Source organism: Mastomys coucha, unplaced genomic scaffold (assembly GCF_008632895.1).
Source record: "Mastomys coucha isolate ucsf_1 unplaced genomic scaffold, UCSF_Mcou_1 pScaffold14, whole genome shotgun sequence".
Lineage (NCBI taxonomy): Eukaryota > Metazoa > Chordata > Mammalia > Rodentia > Muridae > Mastomys > Mastomys coucha.
The window spans coordinates 41,651,137-41,673,554 of NW_022196896.1; the positions used below are offsets into that span (position 1 = coordinate 41,651,137).

General features: G+C 42.3%; 2 long non-coding RNA genes across 4 annotated transcripts; one reads left to right on the forward strand and one right to left on the reverse strand.

Annotated features, from left to right (window-relative positions):
* Positions 1-1,848: 1,848 nt before the first annotated feature.
* Positions 1,849-2,604, reverse strand: LOC116089055. Its single transcript, XR_004118131.1, has 2 exons — positions 2,493-2,604; positions 1,849-2,007 (listed from the first exon to the last, which is right to left on the reverse strand). It is a non-coding gene; the product is annotated as an uncharacterized LOC116089055 (long non-coding RNA).
* An 86-nt stretch (positions 2,605-2,690) lies between these two features.
* LOC116089056 lies at positions 2,691-13,462 on the forward strand. Of its 3 annotated transcripts, none has more exons than XR_004118134.1 (4): positions 2,691-2,883; positions 2,960-3,148; positions 12,253-12,390; positions 13,129-13,462. It is a non-coding gene; the product is annotated as an uncharacterized LOC116089056 (long non-coding RNA). The 3 variants fall into 3 exon arrangements; XR_004118133.1 differs by having other exon boundaries at positions 3,016-3,148; positions 12,253-12,403; XR_004118132.1 differs by having other exon boundaries at positions 3,016-3,148.
* The last annotated feature ends 8,956 nt before the right edge of the window (positions 13,463-22,418 follow it).

Here is a 22,418-nt window from a genome sequence, read left to right on the forward strand (position 1 = left end):
CCACCGTGATAGGGCAGCAGGGCCTACTGTGATAGGGCTGCAGGGCCACTGTGATAGGGCTGCAGGGCTTTAGTGGAGGCATGCTGTCCTAGCTTCTTTGATTGTGTTTTTACACTGGAGACTAGGCATCTGGGCTTCTGATGATTATAATTCTAGGTGCTAAAATCTGGTCTTGTCTTTGTTGGGTGGTTGTTTTGTTCCTTAACTTCTGTTGTCTTTTGGGGTTCTTAGGAGAATGTGGTAGCTGTGGGTCATCTGGGGGTGGGGGGGAATGCCTCTTAGATCCTGCTGGGTATGGTTTCTGGACAATCTGGATTGAAGGATTTTCTTGGTATTGGGAGCTGACACTTAGGGATGGAGATGAGCTAGAAGGAGTCTGCAGGACAGAAAGGAGGGTGTCCCACCAGGAACTGCTTAGTTCCCTGAGAATGGGAACAGAGAAGCAGTGGGAGGCACAGCAGGTGGCCTGCTCCAGAGCTGGGCAGAAGGTGGGAGGAGTGAGTTTGGAGGAGAGGAGGAAAGGGGGGAGGGGGGAGTTTGCAGATTCTCTACCTGCTTCTCTTCTTGTTTATTTGTTTAAGTTTGGGATGAGCTAAGATTTTATTTCCCCATGAGCACAAATAACTCTTTCTGTTTATCCAAACCTCCTCTCTTCTCCATGTGCTAAATGTAATACATTACCTAAGTATCATATTTATTTTTTAAAATAATCTCACTCTACAAATTTGGAAACAGAAGGTTTTTTAAAAGAATTACATCATTTTATATATAATGAAGAACACTGAAGCCAGAAACATGTGAGTATACCCAATGTTTCTCAAATGTTTTGCTCTGCTGGTGGAAGTTGGGAACACCCACTTGGCCCATTTCCCCGGCCCTCCCACACCCCAACTGCTGTCTCAACAGATATGAGTCTTTAACAACCTCCAAGTGTAAGATTTGTAAACTAGGAACATCTTCTGTATACTACTATAATGATATTTGATAAAAATATGAAATCAATCCATTTCTAAATAAAATAGTATATATATATATGTATATATACATAGTATATACATATATATACATATATACATATGTACACATATGTATACATATATATGTATGTATAATAGTGTATATATATATATATATATATCCAAATGTATCAAACCAAGTGACATTGTTTTTCTCTAAACCTCAATAGGAAAGTGCATTCTACAATCTAAAGTAAATTACTGGCATATGTTAGTGGATACGGTGTACTGTGTTAAGAATATGGAAGGCTAGACCAAGCTCACAAGACTGTACTTTCCATTTCTAGAATAGGGGTGTATGGCATCTGTCTGTCTTCCTTACATTATTTTTCAAAATTCCCTCACTAGATTGAGAACAATCGAAGTTGGTTATGTGTGCGCTCCCTCTGAAGGCTGTTTCTTCATCCATATGACCACTTTTGTGTGCATATGTGTGTGCATAGAACTGAAACGAATGATATGGGTCTTCCTCAATTGTTCTCTACCTTAAATTTTGAAAGAGCTTCTCACTGAAACTGAAGCACAGCAAGCTGGCTAGCCCGGCCAGCAAGTCCTAGGGACTCTCTTCTCTCTGTCTTCCCCATGATGAGATTACATATTATACCACCCCTGTCTCCCTGTCTGTCTCTCTCTCCTCCGTCTTTCTTTCCTTAGTTTTACTACATGCTGAGAATCCTAACCCAAGTCCTCAAACTTGCACAGCAAGGCGTGTACTCACTGAGACACTGCCACAGCCTGTGACCACTTTTTGTTTTCTTTTACTGGAAAAAAAAGAGCTTTTATTGTCCCATTTAGTGTATGTTATAGTTAAATAAACAGAGATAACAGAAAATCAGGGCTGAAAATATTTATTTTGTATCAGCTAAGAGTGCTGTCAATAGCACACTTGAATTCAGTGGCGACCAGTTGAAGCAGCTTCTGGCTTCTCTGGCACAGCTGGGTGGCCGAGTGAAGTTCATGAACTAGTAATATATTGACCATACTTTCCAGGCTAAAAATCACAAAACATAATCCCATAATAATATTTTAATATTATTTACTGGTAGAAAGGTATTTTGAAAAGGTATTAAAATTAAAGAGCATTCAAGGAATTTTAAAATGAATCACCTTTGCGGGGGGTGGGAGGGAAGATATACAATTATAGTATATTGTATTTGGGAACGATACCAGAAAATGGAGGATTGTTTATTTAAAGAGCAGGGGGAAAAGTGTGCAGTTGCCTCTCTGTGATTTCTCCACAGGGAAATCCTTACAGCTCTGCCTGAGCTGAAGAACTCCCTGGGACTTGTGTGCCTCCTTTAGCTTCTGGCTGAAATCCTGAGGCAGGAGATAGACTGTTCAAGCCAAAAACAAACATACATTTCACTCCAGAATGAGATAGTTTTCGGAGCATACTGTTTCTAGAAGCAAGAAGAGCTCACTCCCTGAGTTAGCTTTAATTTCAGGGTCACTCACATGGAGACTCTAGGCTCTTACCTTCTCGGCTGAGACAACCTCCTCTAATCACTTCTTGCGCTCCAGTGGAGGGCTTATTTTGGGTTTAGTGTTCTCTGGTGAGTTAGGCAACCTGCTATTTTCATGAGTGGTCTCGGAATTCTTCAGCGGAGTATGAATCCTTCCAAATTCCAGGTCTATTGTTCTTGCCTATGACCTTTAGCCCTGGTTTAAGACTTCATAGTCTCCTGTGTTTAGCTTCGGGACATTCTGCCAGACCCAGTGCTACAAAGGCTTTTGAGCTTTGGCATCAGTGGTCAGCCTTACCCCTGGATGGCTGTTTGCTCTTTTAGTTCTAACTAGTAGAAATGAGGGCCAGCATATTTACTAAGGCAGACCCAAGGGAAACTGCTACTTACTTCGATGCCCATTGGTAATTTGATATTTGTGCTCAAAGGTTAAAATAACCTTCCTGGCTCGTTCATTTGTTCCTTCTCTTGTTCTTTTAGAGTACATCAAAAAATCATAATGCTGGATTTGTGACGTCACTCTCAATTGTTTCCAGATGGTTTCTCGGGCTGATCAAAAAGAAGATGAGGCCAGTGAATGTGAGTGGGAAAATAGATCTTCAAAGAGAAAGAGGGTTCAGGAATAAAAAGTATAATAATAATAACATGAAGATCACAAAACAACCATAGGTAAAGTAAATTGCCTTTTCCTTCTGTCTCAAAACAGGGTCTTTGATCAATTGTGCCTGTGTATAAAAATTTGAACTCTAAAGAAGCCAAGCAGGCTTCTAAAATGCAAACATCAAAAGCTTTGCTTCCATTAGAAAAATTTAAAGCCATGATACTCTGAATGGGTTTGAATTCTGTAAAATGAGTTCTAATAATAACCTTCACAGACAGAAAGGAAAGAACAGTAGGTTACGTGGCTTCATGCTACCATTTTCTCTGGTACATTAGTTTTCCAAAGATGGCATTTTGGCTTGTATCAAATAAGAGGGCAAAGGTTACTAAATGCAAGCACGGGGAAGCCAGAAACCAGAACGGCCCTCACAATGGAAGGGGAAATCCAAGCTGTCAGCTCTGAATAGGGAGAAATTGTATGTGTGAAATTGACAACCAGCAGTGGCCTGGCACCATCAGAGAGGCCAGGAAATTAACTCAACCGGGTTCCTACTTACTGTATTAGAGCTGAGGTTCTGTAGAGATGTGCTCAAGATTCACACCTAGAAATCTCCAGCCCCTTGATCACACTGGCAACTAAAACTGTCAGGCTTTAGTTGGAAAGCATTCTAAATAAATAATCAGTGAGAACAGTTTTTTGACTATACAGAAAAAATATAAAGAAATACAAACTACTTTGTAAATACTGTTAACAAGAGATGCACGTATCTTTTCACTCGAGTTAGAAGCCAATTTGTGTATATAATTTTTATGTGTGTGTGTTTGAGTTTTTGCTTAGTACTGTATAAATTTTTTGGTTGGGGGAGAGAAAATCACAGTCAGCAATCAGGATGCAAGGAGATGAAGTTAGACAGAGCTTGATGGCTGCCTCCTTCTTCACAGAAATAGCAGAGAGAAAGAGACAGTACAAAAATGGTGGACACTGCATCTGGGATGGACTGTGGCATACGTCCATCATGACATACATGGTTTTATCACAACAGAAAAGAAACAAAATGAACACATACTCCATGAATGGACTTGCTAAGAAAGAAATCACAAAACAATTCATTCTCAATAAGCTCAAAGAGAAGAAGTGTGTGTGTGTGTGTGTGTGTGTGTGTGTGTGTTTGTAAATCTAGCCCAAGGGGGTGGGTGGATCCTCTACTATGAAAATTGTAAAACACAGAAGAAATTAAAGAAGATATTAGAAGACATACTTTTCATACATGTGGAGAATTAATATTGTTAAAAGAGCATACTAGCAAACGTAATCTACAGTTTCAGAGAGATTCCCATAGAAGTTCTAATAACATTCTTCACAGAAATGGGGAAAAAAATCCTAAATTTATATGAAACCTCAAAAGGCCCTTAGTACCCAAGGCCATCCCAAGTCAAAAGAAAAATGGCAGATTTCCATAGTACCTGTTTTACAACAAAACCACAGTAACAAAAGAGCATGCTACTAGCACGAAGAATAGCAGAGAAAAATGGAATTATAACGGCAGCTATTAACAAACCCACACACAGCTACAGCCATCTCGTTCTGTACAAAGGGCTCAGAAACATACACTAATTTTAAAAAGCCATCTACAAAGAGGTCTAGGAAAAACAGGATATCCATTCATAGACATCAACTAGATCCCTCTCACTCTGAAAAGAAAAAAAAAACAATTTGGAGTGGATCAAAGTCCTTACTAAAGAATATGAAACTTTGAAATTAGGGAAACTCCAAGATATAGGTGCAGGCAAGGACCTTCTGCCTAGGTCCTGTTTGGTTCGAAAGTAATGCTAAATATTTGGGACTGTGATTGCATCAAACCAAAGAATGAATGAACAGCAAGCAGGATGGCAGGGTGAAAATGTCAGCTCTTCATCTGTGAGAGGGCAACACACAGAATATAAGAAGGGCTCAAAAACTTAAAAACAAAGAATATATAATTTAACCAGTTAGTGAGCAAGTAAACTGAACAAAGTTCAAATGGTCAAGAAACATAGAAAAGAAAAGTTCAACATCTTCAGCCATCACAGCAATAGCCACCACAAGTCCACTCACTCTGTCTCCCTCCACTCAGAACAGACTTTTACCAACAGAGCACTAACCCACCTACAAATGCTGTTGAAGGCACAGAGAACACTGACCATAAATTATCCCATTCACAATGAAAATCAATATGGAAATCCCTTTTTTAAAATTAAATCTAGGGCCGGAGAGATGGCACACTTATTGAAGGCCCTTGCTACCAAATCTGACAGCTTGAATTTGATCCCTAGGACTCAAAAGGTAAGAGAGAACCAACTCCCACAGGTTGGCATCTTACCTTACACACAGGCAATTACATTTGTTATCATGCAATTGTTTAAATGTTTAGTTACAGCTGCAGCTACCATTGAGCTGACTGAACCAACTTTACATAAACAGAGGAAAAAAACTAAAGTCGGCAAACCCCAGGGGTCCCTGCTTACTCAAGGCTACTACAGCATTATTCCAAGGTTTGGGGATCAGTCTCTATGACTATCAAACATGAACGCGTTAAGGAAAATGTATCTTACATACTCAATATGCAATCAGACACACACAAACCCCCACAAAACATGTTAGTCAGGGTTCTCTGGAGTCACAGATGTAGGGAATGTTGTGATGACTTATAGTCAGGAGCCCAACTAACCCAGCTGTGCATGGGCTGTCCAAGACTCTAGTAGCTGCATCTATGCAGAAAGGCCTTGGGAGGACATCAGCTCTATTGCCCTAAATAGAGAGGATGTGAGAGTCACCAGAAACCACTGCCTGCTGCCTCTGCAATTCCCTTGATTGTCAAGAGTGGTAAACAGGGCTGTAGAGATGTCTGAGCAGTCAAGAGCACTGGCTGCTCTTTCAGAGAATCTAGGTTCAACTTCCAGTACGCCTTTAGTCCCAGGACTCAGAAGACAACAGCAGGCAAATCTCTGTGAGTTTGAAACAGCTTGGTTTACATAACGAGTTCCAATACAGCCAAAACTACACAGAGAAATCCCGTCTCAAAGAGAAAACAACAACAAGAAAATGATATGATAAAGTCGGGAGTAAATTTGGATATAATCGTAATCACCCTCCCAGGCTGAAAAACATAAATATAATCCACTGAAATCTCAATATCACAACAGGAAACAAATATAATTCACAGCCAGAGTGCCATCCATCAATATTTACATCTCTATATATCACATTGTTCTATGTAGCCTAAATTGATCCTAAGCTTGCAATCCCCTTACCTCGGCCTCCTGGGTACCTGTGCAAGCATATACCACCACACCTAGCTAGAGCTGGAGTTTTAAGAGCCAAACTATCTTTCTTCCTCCTTACTTTACTCAGTGAGACGTGAAACAAAAGAATGGATTCCCCTCACACTGGAGGCTTTCGGGCTGTTTTCTGGCAAATCTGGAAGATAAACTTTGATAATAAGTGGCTATCTGGTAGGTGGAGAGGGTCTTCAAGAACTGGGAAACAGCCAGGGTGTGAAGTGAATGGAAACACTGGAAGCTGAGGACATGAAACTCAGCTGTACCAGTTACTGACTCAGGATCAGTTAATGACTAAGAGCAGAAGAAAGCTAAGATGACCTGTTTCCCAGAGGTCTCGCATCCCCCTCTCCTGCATGGTGCAATGCTCTCAGAAGACTACGGTTTGAAACCTACCACCCTCAGTGCCCCGGGTCCTGCCACTCTCGGGGGTGTGATAACTGTCCTCGGGCTTCTGACCTCCTGATCCTCTGAACTCCCCCACATGTGAATGTCATGGGTAGCCCTCGTCATACAAGCTACTCAGCCTAAAACAGTAGTGCCTGCTGTGGCCCTCAGTAAGTGTGTGTCTCAGTGGAGGGGAAAGTGGTGTCCCAGATCTTGACCATTTTGCCCTTACCAGTAAAATAATTCAGGTCTGAAGAAAGTAGGAAAGTAGTTAAAGGGTTGTCTCTGCATGAGCAGAGAAGAACGTAGGTGATACCTGAGCAGAAATTTGGGGGACCAAATTGAAGTTCCACAGATAGCATTATCTGAATGCTGGGCATCCAATTGTACCTGGAATCTGTGTGCAGTAACTGGTCTTCCCAGGGTGGGGGAAAAGGATACTTTTTTTCATAATATTTTTATTAATTATTTGGGAATTTCATACGGTGAAGCCTGATCACACTCTTTTCCTAGTGGAAGAAAACACCCTAAAGAGGCACTTATGCTCCTGTCTTTGGCTGTCAAACTATTAAAACCATCCTGAAGAATCTTCTACTGGAGAAGAAAGGTCTGAAGATGAGGGATGGGGGATGGGGTGTCAGCCAGAGGAAGATGGGGGATGGAGTATCAGCCAGAGGAGGGGAGATGGGGTGTCAGAGGAAAAACTTTCCTCCTGGAGGAAGATCTTCAGCTTATCCTGTGTCCTTCCAGGAGAAACTTGGCTGAGTGGGACCACACTCTTGCAGGTTACCTGCCACGTAACATGTACCCTCAAATCAGAACAAAAAAGTGGACCGGGGAAGGACACTGAAGCTCTCTATCCCCCTTTACAACACGGCTACACTGGACCAGGGGAAGGACACTGAAGCTCTCTATCCCTCTTTAGAACACAGCCACACTGGACCAGGGGAAGGACACTGAAGCTCTCTATCCCTCTTTAGAACACGGCCACACTGGACCAGGGGAAGGACACTGAAGCTCTCTATCCCCCTTTACAACACGGCCACACTGAAAAATTGTCTTTGCTCTGCCTTTTCACAATTAGTATCATTTACTTGGCCAACTGAGGAATGGGTACTTGGCTTGCTGGGCACAGGTTGGGACCACAAGCCTAGAAATGCTACTAGAGAGTAGCTCTGACTGCCCCAGTGTGAGGCCCATCAGACAAAACTTTCTGAGCCTTTGAGTGCTTACTGCCATTTCCAGGAACCTGTTTTAAAGAAGGACAGAGAAAAGAGCCTGTCTTGACAATTTTCACAAGGCCTGCGCCTCTGTTCCAATCTGTGGTGCTTGCTTGCTTGCTTGCTTCTTTAATTATCGTGATTCCATAAAACCTGTTCAATCCTGTGTACCAGCTTCCTTTCATCTAGCCAAGAGCTCCGGATCATGATGATATCTGGCCTCTCCCAGTCCAATTGAACTCTAAATCATTTCCAGTTAATGGTACCTCACCCCCATCCCAATCCTGCCTATGTCTAGAGGCCTGATGAGTCGATTATCTTCCCATCCTGACCTCCCGCCACAGGTTCTTTTCCATAACTACATATGGTCTTGTTCTACCTCAGACCCAGGTTTCTCTAACCACAGAAAGACCCATATTTGGACTTTCTGTAGGACACTGGTGCTTCTTCATGCAAAGATTCTGTATCTGTATACTCAATTAACTACAAAACAGAAATATTCCAAAGGCAAATATGCAGTTTTGTTAAATGTTACTCGATAAAGAATGTTGCATACACACACATCATTTAAGTTGCACTAGGTGTGGTGGTTTGAATGAAAATGTTCCCCACAGGGTCAGATGTTTGGATACTTGGCCCCCCAGTTGGTAGATGTGACCTTGCTGGCGAAAGTTGAGGGCAGGCTTTGAGGTTTCAAAGTCTCGTGCCACTCCCAGCGTGCTCTCTGCTTGCTGCTTGTGCTTGAGGTGTGAGCTGGAGCACCATGAGCATGCCTGTGTGATGCCTGAGCTGGAGCACCATGAGCATGCCTGTGTGATGCCGCGTTTCCTCTCTCTTACTGTGTGGACACTTACCTCTCTGGAGCCATATACCCCAAATAAATCCATCCTTCTGTAAGTTGCCTTGGTTATGGTGTTTTAGCACAACAATAGACAAGTAACTAGACACTAGGTGTACAGAAAATCCTGAGATAAACTAATGTTGGTCAATACGTACAAATCTGCAAACATTACACCATTTGATTGGCACATGTGAGTTTAGTGTCTATGGGGGTCCTGGAAACAATTCCAGTGGCTACTGACGATGAATGTATCTTCAAATCTGATTCCATTAACTGACCCAAAATCCTCCAAAAGAAATGCAAATTGGCATTTCTCATTCTTCTTAAATATTTGCTCTGTTTGTAGACCATGGTTGTGGTATGCACGAGTTTTGATAGACTTTACAATTTTAGTGTGAGTGGCATGTCTGTCAGGTACCAAAGAAACTCCGAACAAATAGCCTTGTTGCCTAATTGCATACCAAAGTGTCTGCTTGTCTCCTAGGCTTGCCTGAACCTCCTCTTACTCTTCTCATCTTTTCTTCCCTGGGTCCTGGAACTCACTCTGTAGACCAGGCTGGCCTAGAACTCACAAAACCACCTGCCTCTGCCTCCCATGTGCTGGGATTAAAGGGTACACTACCACAGCCCAGCAGCACACATTACCTCACCCTATTTCCTAAACCTCTCCAGCCCAGGCTTTACTTCCCTTCCAGTATTTTGTCTTCCCTACAAAAACCTACATTTCACCCATGCCCATGCCCACACCCACACCCACACCCACATCCACATCCACAGGTTCCCTAGGCTCCTCTCTTGACTCGCTAATGGCCTCTTTGCCCTCTGGGCTCCTACTCTCTTGCTCACCCCTCCTCTCTTGATTCTCATGGTCTGGTTCAATCTGTACATTTCCAGGTGCCTCTGGCCAGTCTCTCCTTCATATCTACAATAAAATCCTTACCCTCTGCCACACCTTGGGGCAATCGCATCCTCATTCAATGTCCATATTGCATTACATATTTACAGGATACAGCCCTAAATTTCCAAATGTAAACACAACATATATGACAGGGATATGTCCAGCTGTATCCATTTCATCCTTTAATAAGCCAGAAACTCTGCATGCCTGTCTTCTTTCTAGTATTATCACTAGCAGAGATGGCCAAGAACTTGATATCCAAATGTCATTTCAGAGATGAGTGTAAAAAACAGAATTAAGTGCACAGTTCTTTTACGTTTATAGAGGAGGATTAGGGACTGCTAATTTTTTTTAATTAAATGCATAGCTAACTTATTATTAGGTTAATTAATGTTTAAAAATCATTTATCAGTAGTAATAGAAAATATGCTGGGCTGTTTTTTTGGACTCCTGGTTTCTGGACACTAGTAGCCCATTCTGAATGTTTCTAGAACAGTGATGTGGTTACTGTTAAGACAAGGGTGGAAGAACCAACTGACCTAAACACAAACAAATAAAAACCTACTGCTAAGTCAGATACATTTCCAACAGAGAAATTACAAATGGCCAGCTCTCTGGACAGGCTCAGGGCTCTCTGTCAGGATCTGGCTCCTTCAATTTCCATTTTATAATACTCAAATTATATAGAACTCCAAAGTTTTCACATTGGAAGTCTATTTCAAATTAGGAGTCTTACAGTTTAAACAAGAGTCAGGTGTGCTTTGGCCACTGAATGTTCCTAAACTGATGGCTCTTCCTGTCCCCAGAGTCTAGAATGCCTCTGTTTTATTTTATTTTACGTTATCACTGAATTGGCAGTGATGGGATGAAACCTGGGCTTTGTTGGGGCTGGGCATGTGTTCTTCCCACTGAGCTGTACCTCCAAACCTGAGCTGCACCTCCAAATCTCCACTTTTGTTTTTACTTTGCTACGATATTGAATCTATTTTTAGTGAGGTTCAAACAACCTAAATGAAACCTGTTGCATTTTTCTGCTTATGATTTTCAGTTTGCCTGTCTGACAGCTATGGCTGACCAATGAAGAAGTCGTCCAAGACGTCCTTCTTACATGGGCCTGATGTTTACAGATACTGCTAGCATCTCAAGGAACAATACAGAACTTTATGTTGTCCTTTTAACAGAGTTTGCTTTCCAGAACAACAAAATACAAATACTTGCTTGTCATCTGCTGGCTTCCATGATATGAGGAACTAGTTGACGCTTTAGAGATCCACCCCCAAAGCAAAAGTCTCCTGGATTCAGATCATTTTCATTAGCTGATTTTAAGTTTCTTCTCTCCCCATTCCCCGGTCCCAATTCTGAATTTAACCAAAGTGCATTTTAATCAAATTTAGCTCTTCAAAAATATCTTTATAACTTCAAGGTCCATTGCAGACCTTCTTAGACTCAGTGGACTCTTCGAAAATAATTTCCCATGTATATTTTCTCTTGAGGGTTTTGTATATCATTACCCAAATATTTTCCTTAGAAAAGTTCTGTTACCAATAAATAGACTTAACCCACTTCCTATGAAATGTAGATAGTCAGGCAATAAAAGTAGTGGCACACATCACATTTTCTTTAACTTATTTTAGAAAACCATTCAAAAAATATTTCAGGGGGAAAATCAAAACCTCATAATGTTATTTTAATGCTGAAACCCTTTCTATTTCCCCTTTGGATTTCTTTAAATCTAATTCCTGATCCTATAATTGAGTTCTCAGTGGTTTACACCGTTATCAGACATGTCTTGGATATTAGAACTTGCTCCTGGTTCAAATGAAGCATCAGGAAGGTATGTTTGGCGTTGTCCTGAAAAAAATGAGGCATGTCAACTTAAATTCCTCTGGGACCAATTAAGGAAGTTGGAAATGACTGATTAGGAATGCTATTTAATGATTGCCATGGGGATATTTGCCTTATTCTTAACAATCAAATACATATAGGTATCAGGCCCCACAGAAGATATAGAGGCTGAGAGAAATGAAAGGCATGAGGTCACTCTCTAGGCAACTGTAGATGGAAACAGGTAGACAGACTGGCTTCCCTGACATTCAGTGTTTCTGTAAACTGATGAGGGAACTCAATCCTGGTCCTGAATGCAAGACACAGATCATGGGGACCATGTCTTCCTCTTCCTCCTCTTCTTCCTTTTCCTCCTCCTCCTCCTCCTCCTCCTCCTCCTCCTCCTCCTCCTTCTTCTTCTTCTTCTTCTCTCTCTCTCCCTCTCATTTATTTTGGAGTTTTGTTGTTATTGCTGTTGTTCTTGTTTATTTCATTGCATGGTTTTTTGTTTCGTTTTCTTTTGTTTTTAAACAGGGTCTCACTGTGCAACCTTGGCTGGCTTGTAACTCACTATGTTACCAGGTTGACCTCGAACTCAGAGTTCTGTGTGTTTTAGATCATTCCTTGAGGACTCACCCTAGTCTCATCTCAGTGCAAACCTCAGAAGTTTCTTCTACAATTACAGAAAACTTCTCTATATAACATGAGGGCAGCAAGGCCATAGGACAATGAAGGAGACTGGGAGTGAATGACGACCCTACCATCTTAAAATTCCAACAAACCGAATGAAGAGTGCTGAGAGAAGGAGAAACTCATTAGTGATGTAAGTTCTGGAGGTAGGAATTCATGTCTAGACTCTCTGTCTTGCTAGATGTTTGAATTTTTCCGCAGCTCTTATTATTTCTAAACCTCAATTTTCTTGTCTATAAACCAGAACTAAAATTAGGGCCTTCCTCCCCACTGTTTGTGATCTTTAAAATACTAAGCTGAGTAAATACAACAAAAACCTGGACTTTCAAAATTACCACTTATAATGTGGAATATAGTAAGAACTTGGGAAAGCAAGCTATGCTTTTTGGTGAACGACTAGGGGTAAATGGTTGAAATCAAATAATGTTACCTTTATCATTTATTAAAATATGTCTGCCTTTGCAGGGCTTTCCTTAACAGTAGAACATTAAATGAAATTTTAAAAAAATCCCTAAAAGTCTTTTGGAAGAAAGATTGTGGTAACTAATTTTATTTTCAAAATAAATAAGATCCAAGGTAATGAACCTTGAAAGAGTGTTGTCCTAGGACCTCTGGCTTTAGTATTATATGGATAATATTGGAAGTAATTAAATCACTAATTAGAGACCTGTGTTGATGGAAAGCAGAGAGGAGCTGCTTCTGGGTTAGGTTGAAAGCAAAGCTTTTGTTAAGTTGAACCAGAGAGCACTGTTTAGCATAAGAAAAAGTTAACAGCTTACGAGTGTCCTAATTTTTTTAAAAGAGATTTGTTAGAAAATACTTGACAAATTTGCCTTTAAATGCGAAAATATTGTGACTGTCCTTTCTGCAGATTCACCAAGGAACTTAGCCGATGGGAAGAAAGCTGTGCCTGTCAAAATCATAAGCAAACTACATTGTGTAACTACCAAGAGGAAAATAATCCCTTTTATATTATTTTACAGAGGGTTTTTTTTCATAGCCTATTGTGATGACTAAGGATGAATTTCTTATGGGTAAGTTAGCAACAGTGATTTGTTGAATATCTTTTCAAACGAATCTAAGAAAATCTAAATTTTTATTCAGCCTGTGTAGTTCACATAGGATCCACAAAACAGCCAAACATTGTCACTTGTTTAAAAGAACAACTAAAAAAAAAAACAATAAAGAAAATTCAGAACCACTAAGTATTCATAGTCAAGGGCAGTTTTTCGCTTCTGTAAGCTCAGCGTTCATCGTGAAGACCGGCATAATAGCAAGTTTGTGTGGGCAGCTGTTTTCCATCTGTTTCTCACAAGCTTCTGGAATGTTCACTTTCTAATACTGGTGAGGGCAAGACACATATTATTTTCCTTTTATATGTATTTTTTAACTTTCAATTTTTTTTAACAGGCTGTGTTGTAGACACAGCACTCCTCTTAAATTTGTTATGTAGCAGAAGATAACATTGACCTTTGATTCTCCTACCTCTACCTCCCAAGTGTGGGGATTGCAGGGCTGCGCCTCCATGGTCTTCCAACAGGGTAGGCAAACACTCCACGAACTAAGCTCTAAGTCCCAATTCTCAGATTTCCATACGTGGGCTGAGAAGAGCAGGTATGTCAAACTACCAAGTCTGCTTTCCAAGGGCTGTGCTCTCAGCAGGTAAATATACTCAGAAGTGATTTCCAGAGCCTTCTAAGCTCATACAACCGGGGCCCTGCTGTAGTTCTGGGAATAGAATCTGCATGTGCTGTGAGGCAGGTATTATTCTACAAGTCCTGAAAACTGGTATATGACTCAACTAGTTTGCCCCAGTCGTAGCACCTTCCTGTCATTCCAGCACTTGGACATAAAGCCAGGAGGATATGGATCCTCTGGTACACAGAAACTTGCTGGTTACAGGAGCTACTGCCTCAAACTCCCCCAAAACTCTCTCTCCCAACCCCTCTCTCTCTTCCTCCCTCCTTCCCTCTCCCCACACCTCCTCTCCCCTCTCTTCCCTCCCTTTTCCCACCTCTCTCTCTCTCTCTCTCTCTCTCTCTCTCACACACACACACACACACACACACATGTGCCAGACAGGCTCTCTGCCCACAGAACCAGGCGAGAGAGAGAGAGAGAGAGACAGAGAGAGAGAGAGAGAGAGAGAGAGAGAGAGAGAGAGAGAGAGAGAGAGAGAGAGAGAGAGAGAGAGAGAGAGAGAGAGAGAGAGAGAGAACCTGATCCAGCCCAGCCTCTCTCTCGGGGCTGAGCGGGATGGTGAGCTTCGGATCTCCTGCCTCCGGAGAATAACCACCCCTAGCCGGGAGTCTGTCCAAGCAGAAGCTCCTTTTATTGTATCAATCTTTCCTTTATAAAGGGCTGAGAGAGGAGGCAGAATTTTCTGCTGAGGTGAGATGACATAGGGAGAGGGGAAAGCTGATGAAGGGTATGGGGTGACTAGTGGAACCAACAGTTACAGTTACTCTACATCAGCAGGAGCTAGGCAAAGGCAGGCTTAAGCAGGTTGTGCTGAGTCACTCTAGTACTGAAGTGACTGAGACAGTTTACAAAACTTGAGCCAGGCTCAGGTTTGTCCTCAAGGCCCAAACCAGGGCCAAATAGAGCCCAACACACACACACACACACACACACACACACACACACACACACACACACATACACACACACACATACATACACACACACACACACACTCACACACCAGACGAAGTAACTTACCATATCAACATATGAGTACTAAGTCTGAAAAGAAGATAAAAAGGACAAAATAGTGTCCATTCCCCAAAGCGTTAGTTCTTGAGTTCAAGGTCTTCCTGTCTCACTTCCCATGTGCTAGGATCATAGGCATGCCCTGTTTTATTCTTTTTACCCTACATGTCCAGTTCTTTGTTCCCCTCAGCTGCATTGCTTGGTTATTGGCTGGATTATCATTTTTTTATTTTTCAACTCATAGTGAAACTCAAATTCACATTTAAATCTTTCAGGCAAGTGTCAGAAAAGCTGTGAACTCTTTATTTTTGTATACGTGTCCCTGGATGAAAAGCTGCAAACCTTTTTAAATGTCTTAGCCATTAAACAAGAAACTAGGGCATATTCTTGCCCTACATTCAGTTTGCCATATGACCCAGAGAAGGAAAAGTTGTAGTCCAGGGTCTGATGCCTATTGCTTCAAAAACCATCTATGTAGCATTTATCTCCCTGATATATCCCAAACCTCTAAACCCATATATGAAAAGTGTACATGAAAGTAAGACAAGAAGATGAGGTCTCTTGGGGTCTGTCCTACTTTTTACAGTAAGGCATGGCCAGTCATAAGAAATACCACTTTGTCCAGTAATTATGAAGTAAAGCTAGCTCTCTTGTCCTTACCTACATAAAAATGTCCACACATTTAAATCACTCTGAGAGCTTAAAAAAAAAATAACTGAAAATATTTTGTGCATTTGAATTCATACTGGCTCCTTTAGTAATGTAATACTACCACAGTAAAACATAATTATTCTAAAAGAATGTTTACAGTTCTGAGTTTTATCCCTAAAAATAACTGTATATTTATTTTTTAGAGAAAAATGTAAGTTAACCGATTAAATCCTGAGGTTTATTAGTGTCCTGCCCACGGCTCCGAGTTACTCTGATGTCTTCCTGGGGCGCGCTTTTGCCTACTTTCCCTCCCCCTCCAAAGAGCTCCTACTGTATATTCCAGACATGGAGTAATGCCATGGCTGCATCCAGGTTTCTACCTGCCCCGTGCTGTGGTGATGGAATCTAGAAACTCACATAGGTTAGGCGAGTGCTCTAATACGAGGTCAAACCCACGGGGCCGGTGTTCTGCTTTCATCCTAACTACATTACTAACATTGATTAGGAAATAAACATATTACAAAGGAAAGATGACAACTTGACTTTCCAGATTTACGGTAATTTCCATACGACTTCCCCACAACCATACCTGCAGGTCAATGTAACCAAATCTCAGGATCCTATTGCTGAAATCCCATTATTACCTCTCATACATTTAATACTTTGCTTTAATGGGAACTAAATCCCAGGGCCCCAACACCACTGTGATGGGTTGTAGATGCTCTGACCAGGGAGTGGCACTATTAATAGGTGTGGCCTTGTTGGAGTGGGTGTGTTACAGTGGAGATGGGTTTAAATACCCTCCACCTAGCTGCCTGGAAGTGAATATTCTGCTAGCAGCCTTCAGATGAAGATGTAGAACTCTCAGCTCCTCCTGTATCATACCATACCTGCCTAGATGCTGCCATGTTCCCACCTGGATGATAGTGGACTGAACTTCTGAACCTGTAAGCCAGCCCCAATTAAATGTTGTCCTTATAAGACTTGCCTTGGTCATAGTGTCTGTTCACAGCAGTAAAACCCTAACCAAGGCAACCACTCTCTACAAATATGGATTTTGAATTAATTTCTAGGACATTTAGGATTGTATTGCCATAATTCTATGGAACCCAACATTTTGGACTAAATTATCACATGTGTGGGTCACTCTTCCCTAAGCCGTTCTCCACCCCACCTCACCCTCTTCAAATAATTGAAAGTTTATCTACACTCACTGTTCAGTCTATTTTAGGCTTTGCTGGTGGAGAAGTTTTGATTCATTGATAAAACCTTTCTCTGTATCTAGGCATGGTAGCATATGTCTTTAATCCCAGGAGAAATGGGTTCTAGGCCTGTGAGTTCTAGGCCAGCCTGGTCTACATAGAAAGGTCCAAGCCAGCCAAGGCTACATAGAAAAACCCTGCCTTAAAAAACAAAGACAAATCCTCAGAGTTTGATGTGATAGCTCCCCCTAGCATGAGGATGATCTACCAAGAGGAAACAATACAGCTACTGCAAAGCTGAGTCGAATGCTGGTCTCCCATGGTGCATTCACGGTAAGCATGCTGGTCTCCCATGGTGCATTCATGGTAAGCATGCTGATCTCCCATGGTGCATTCATGGTAAGCATGCTGGTCTCCCATGGTGCATTCATGGTAAGCATGCTGGTCTCCCATGGTGCATTCACGGTAAGCACTCATCATCTTCTCTCTTCTTAATGTGGAAAAGGAAGTAAAGTTAAGTTGAAGGAGATTAATAAAGTGCCAGAGGCTGTGTAGTCTTGTGTGATTTAGAACTGCAGGCTGTTCTAGTTGCAAGGCTTACAGTACATCTGTGGACACACGATATAAATGGCAATGGGCTAATTGTTGTACATGTCTCTAGTGGTACGAGACTTTACATGTCCTTTGCCCTTTGCTTAACATGCAAATTTGAAGGAGTGCTTTCAACAAAGCAAAGATTTCATCAATGCAAGGAGCATCTCAGATATGTACTACGTCTCTGTTGGTTTTTCTGTCTGGACTCCACCCCCACAGATACCTGGCAGCAGCCAGGTATGTTCCTCCCCACAGTTACCTGGCAACAGCCATGTAGACCTGGCCCACTATAAAAGGATCTGCTTGGCCCCTCCTCCTCATGCCTCTCTATGCCCTTGCCTCTCTCTTGCCTCTTGCCCCACTTGTTCCCTATTCCCTTCTCACCTCTCTCCACATGGCCATGGCCAGCCTCCACTTCTCTACTCTTTCTTCTTCTCTGCCTTTCTCTGCCTCTACTACTCTCTTCACTCCTCTCCCCGTGCCTTAAATAAACCCCATCCTATACTTTACCCTCGTGTGTCTGGTCCCTCAGGGGGAATGGATGCCTTGGCATGGGCCTGCCAGGGCACCTCCTTCTCCCACACCCATCCAGCACATATCTTAATAGCTTTTTCTCTTTTTGTGATAACATTGATGCATTGTGACTCGGATCCAGAAGCGCTGCAGGTTTGCATCCAACCCATCTCAGCCACAACCACTCTCCTCGGTAGCCCTGATATGGTAAGCCCCCATTCCCATTGGTCAGAGTGACCATCTGCATGGTCCCAGAGAAGATTTCTTGAGCTCAGAGCTACCCCTCGTTTTAAGACTCTTTCTCTTGGGTGAGATTTCCCTCTCCTTCTCTCTGCTGAGAAGTCCAGGCTGGGCCTGGAAAACTGTGCTGGCTCAGTAGCACTGGCTCTGAGCATTATAGTTCCAGAATTCCAGACCAGACCTGGAAGCCACCCACGTGTCTCCCCCTTGGGTCAGTCTGCTATAGCTTAAACTTTCCCCTCCGCCTTCCTCATTTGCACCTTGATAGTTTAGCTGGTTTGCCTGTGAAGCAAGATTGGCTCCACCTTCTGACACAGATCCTTCTTGCTATTACCCCCACCTCCTCGCTCTCACCCACTGCGAGCCTCAACTTCCAGCCGCTGATGGGAAGTCCCTCCCCACCGCACAGTGCCACCGCTGCCCAGGGCCCCCTCACCTGTGGCACCTCTGGCTCAGCAGCTGCGGGCCAGGCTGGCTGCCTTCTCCTGACCACGCGTACTCCCTGACTGAGCTCCCACAGGGGCTGCTGTCACCCAGAACCCCGGGCCTCTGCCATGTGGGTTGTGCAGTCAGATGGGCCCACACCAACCCCCCAGTTCCACGTTTTCTGCTATCAGACCGCAGAAGCTCACAAACACACAGGCATAGTGATTGGTATGGAGTTTCTCCAGTTGGCGGGAGGGATCCTATTTGCCCAGACAGCGCCTGGCCAGCCTCTTCTGGGCTAGCTTGTTGGCTTTCAATGCCCGGGTCTTAAGACTGGCCTCCTGGCTGACCTACAAGTTAGGACATAGGGCCATTGGGTGACTTCCTTCTCGAAGGCAATTCGTAGACCCTATTGGACTCGTACAGACAGCCAAAAATTCCTGGTACCAAGTTGAGTTACATTCTGGCAATTTTGGGGAAATTGCCTGCCACTGAAGTCTCTAGGTATTCATGTGACAACCTGAATTTCTAGTTTGACTGTATACTGACCGGTCACTGAGCTCTTCACTTGGAATGCCAGTACAAAAGGTTCAGTGACACCCCCGTCCCCCATCCCCCACGCCCGTCAGTCAGCCAATGGATGTTAAATTGTCCTCAAACATATTTTAAGTTATCTTCACACATACTGCAAGCAGGCTGGTAAATGGAAAAAGCCCAACCGCTTACCTAGCCATGCTCCCTACGGGCTCAGTTTATGTCACAGGCTTAAATCTGCCTGGACAAACTCGTTTTCTGTCACCACGATTTTATGCCACTGCTGCTAGCTCTCTTAGTCTGGTTCTAGCCATACGCCTCTTTGCTAATACCAAGTTACCTAAGGTTTTCATTTCTACCCTGTCTCAATATGATTTTTGCTACTATCATTAAATTCTATTCAGTTATAACCAATCTATATAGTGCTCAATCTTGTCAGAAGTTTGTTAACTATTAAATTTATGACAGACAGAATTCCCAAAAGCCTCTAAAGTTTCTCCCACGAGGTCTCAGAAGGTGTGGACACAGCTACAGGATGCCCCCTGGGTTGTGATATGATAATCACTGAAGAATGCAGTGGACAAAAGCAGATATTCTTGAGTCAAATGGCTTAGCTAAAGTAAAGGTAAGCCATTTCTCAAGTCATACATATCCATTCCACAGAGGAAAAAGTCCTGCATCTTCTGCTCTTGGAAGCCAGCCTGACAGTCCAAGTTGCCACTGACACCATAGAGACCACAGAGAACTGTTGGCTAGTGGACTCTGTCATTTTTTAAAATAATATATAACTAGTGTACACTTGCTAGATTTTTATTTCTCAGACTTCTGTCTACATTGACAGCTAGAAGAACGCTTTCACAGATATAATCTGTTATCTCCTTACCTGAACTCTGTTTCCATTAGTTAAATGCTTCATATTTTCTCTTCTTGCTATGCCACTGTCCTAATATTATCTGAGTTCCTATAAATTTGCCTAACTAATAAACATTCTACTATAAAATCCAACTTTTTAATCTTGTTTCTTCTGCTCCACAAAAGGCTCATCTTAAAGAATGTTCATGTTGCTAACTCATGTTATCCCTTTTATAAACTTACAAGCTACAGGAAATCCACTTGGTTACCTCTCGTGGACCAAATAGACTCCATCCAGATGAGTACATCTGCCCAAAGTTCCCACTTGCTACCCTATTCCAAAGGGTGGGGTTCCTCTGGGTTTCAAATGTACATCTTAAGAAAAGTTTTTCTTTCTCCCAAATGTATCCTCTACCTATAATAATGTATTTCAACATTTTGTTGAGTCTGATATTCAGATTACAGGGTATCTCAGAAACCAGCCCCACATTCTGCTTTGTTTTTATTTGAAACAGGATGTCATCATATATCCCAGACTGTCTTGCCATTTGTATGTAGTCCAGGCTAGCTTCCAACTCACTTACCTTGTCCTGGTTCCCAGATACCATATTTGGGGTATAGCTCACTATTAGAACACTTTCCTAGAATGATGAGGCCTGGATTTGATGCCCAGAAATATAAGAAGTAGGGGGAGGAATAGAAGAGAAAGGGAAGAGATTGTATTAGATTTGGGTACATTTTACTTCTGATCATTCATGTGTGTTTATGTACATATGGAGGTTAGACATTGACACTGGGTATCTTCCTCGGTTACTTTTCTCTTCCTTCCTTCTTTCCTTTCATCCTTTCTTTCATCCTTTTTTTCTTTCTTTCTTTCTCTCTTTCTTTTTGTGAGATGGGACTCTCACTGCAACCAGAGCTCACCAATTTTGCTAGATTTACTGACCAGGGAGCCCCCAAGGAGCCCCCTGCCATCTCTTCCCAGTGCTGGGATTACAAGTGTTTGCTACAGGGTCCAGCTATTTTTATATGGGTTTTGAAAGATCAAGTCCAGGTGTTTTAGTTACTTTTCTATTATTGTGATAAAACAACATAACAAAGGCAACTTATAAAAAGATGAGTTAAATTTGTGGCTTAGATTTCAGAGAGTTAGAGGCAATGATGGCAGAGCAAAGGCAAGGCAGAAACAACTGAGACCCACAAGTGGGAGGCAGCGACAAACTAGGAGTGGCATGAGTCTTTTGAAACCTCCAAGAACCCACCAACCTTTGACAAGGCCACACCTCCAAATCCTTCCCAAACAGTTCTACCAAATGGAGAGCAAATATGAACTTTTGGGGGCCATTTTATTCAAACCATCATACCAGGTTTTCATGTTTGCATACCAAGCACTTTGCTCACTAAGACATCTTTCCAACCCACATTTCCCAATTATTATTCTTATGTCAAAACCAGTGTCAGAAAAATGGTGGAACAGGGAGAAATATAATGCTTCCATTCTGATCTTCACAATCTTAAACATGTATTTCACAATACAAAAGCTTGGCTGCTAAACTGTTTCTCTAAATTTAGAAAGGTGATTATCTGTTGAAAAGCACTAAATTAAAATTTAGTTGAAGCTGGCAAGAGCAAGTAAGGTACTTGCTGCATACTTGCTGCATAAGCTGCTAACCAAAGTCGGACTCATGGAAAAGGAAGGACAGAAGCTACAAAGTTGCCCCTCTGACCTTCATACTCTCAAGCACTCAGGCACAAATACACACACACACACACACACACACACACACACACACCACATCACATATAAAATAGTGTTTTTTAAAAATTATTAATTTTTATTCTATTAATCATTTTATTCATACAATTTTATGTCTATGAATAGTTTGCCTGTATGTATGTAAGTGTACCACATGTGTGTCTGGTGCTGGTGGAGGCCAGAAGGACAAATCTGATCCCTTGAAATTGGAGTTTCATGAAGTTGAAAGCCACCATAGGGGTGCTAGGAATTGAATCCAGGTCTTCTGCAAGAGCAATTGCTCTTAACTGCTCAGCCATCTCTTCAGATACCTCAGTAAAAAGTTAAGCTTGATTTTAACTGTGCTGTGTCTAAAGAAGTCAAGTAAGCATAAATTAGGAATATCCCTGGCTTGCTGAGTTGTCACAATTGGAAGCATTGTTGAGAGGTCTTTTCTTCTCCTTGACTGACACCTACCTCCCAGCCCCATCACACAACCTGATTCTTTAGACTGTAGCTACATGGCTCACCTGCAGTACTGTCTCAGAGCTGAGCTGCTCCATAGATGTCACCTCCTGCCACACCCAGGCTGGCTTTCTCAGCCTCTCTGATCACTGGTTTGGTATTCTTGGTAAAGTGGCATCATCATTGGAAAGGACATGCTATGCTTTGACTGCACCAAATCCTCATAGAGGCCCCTCC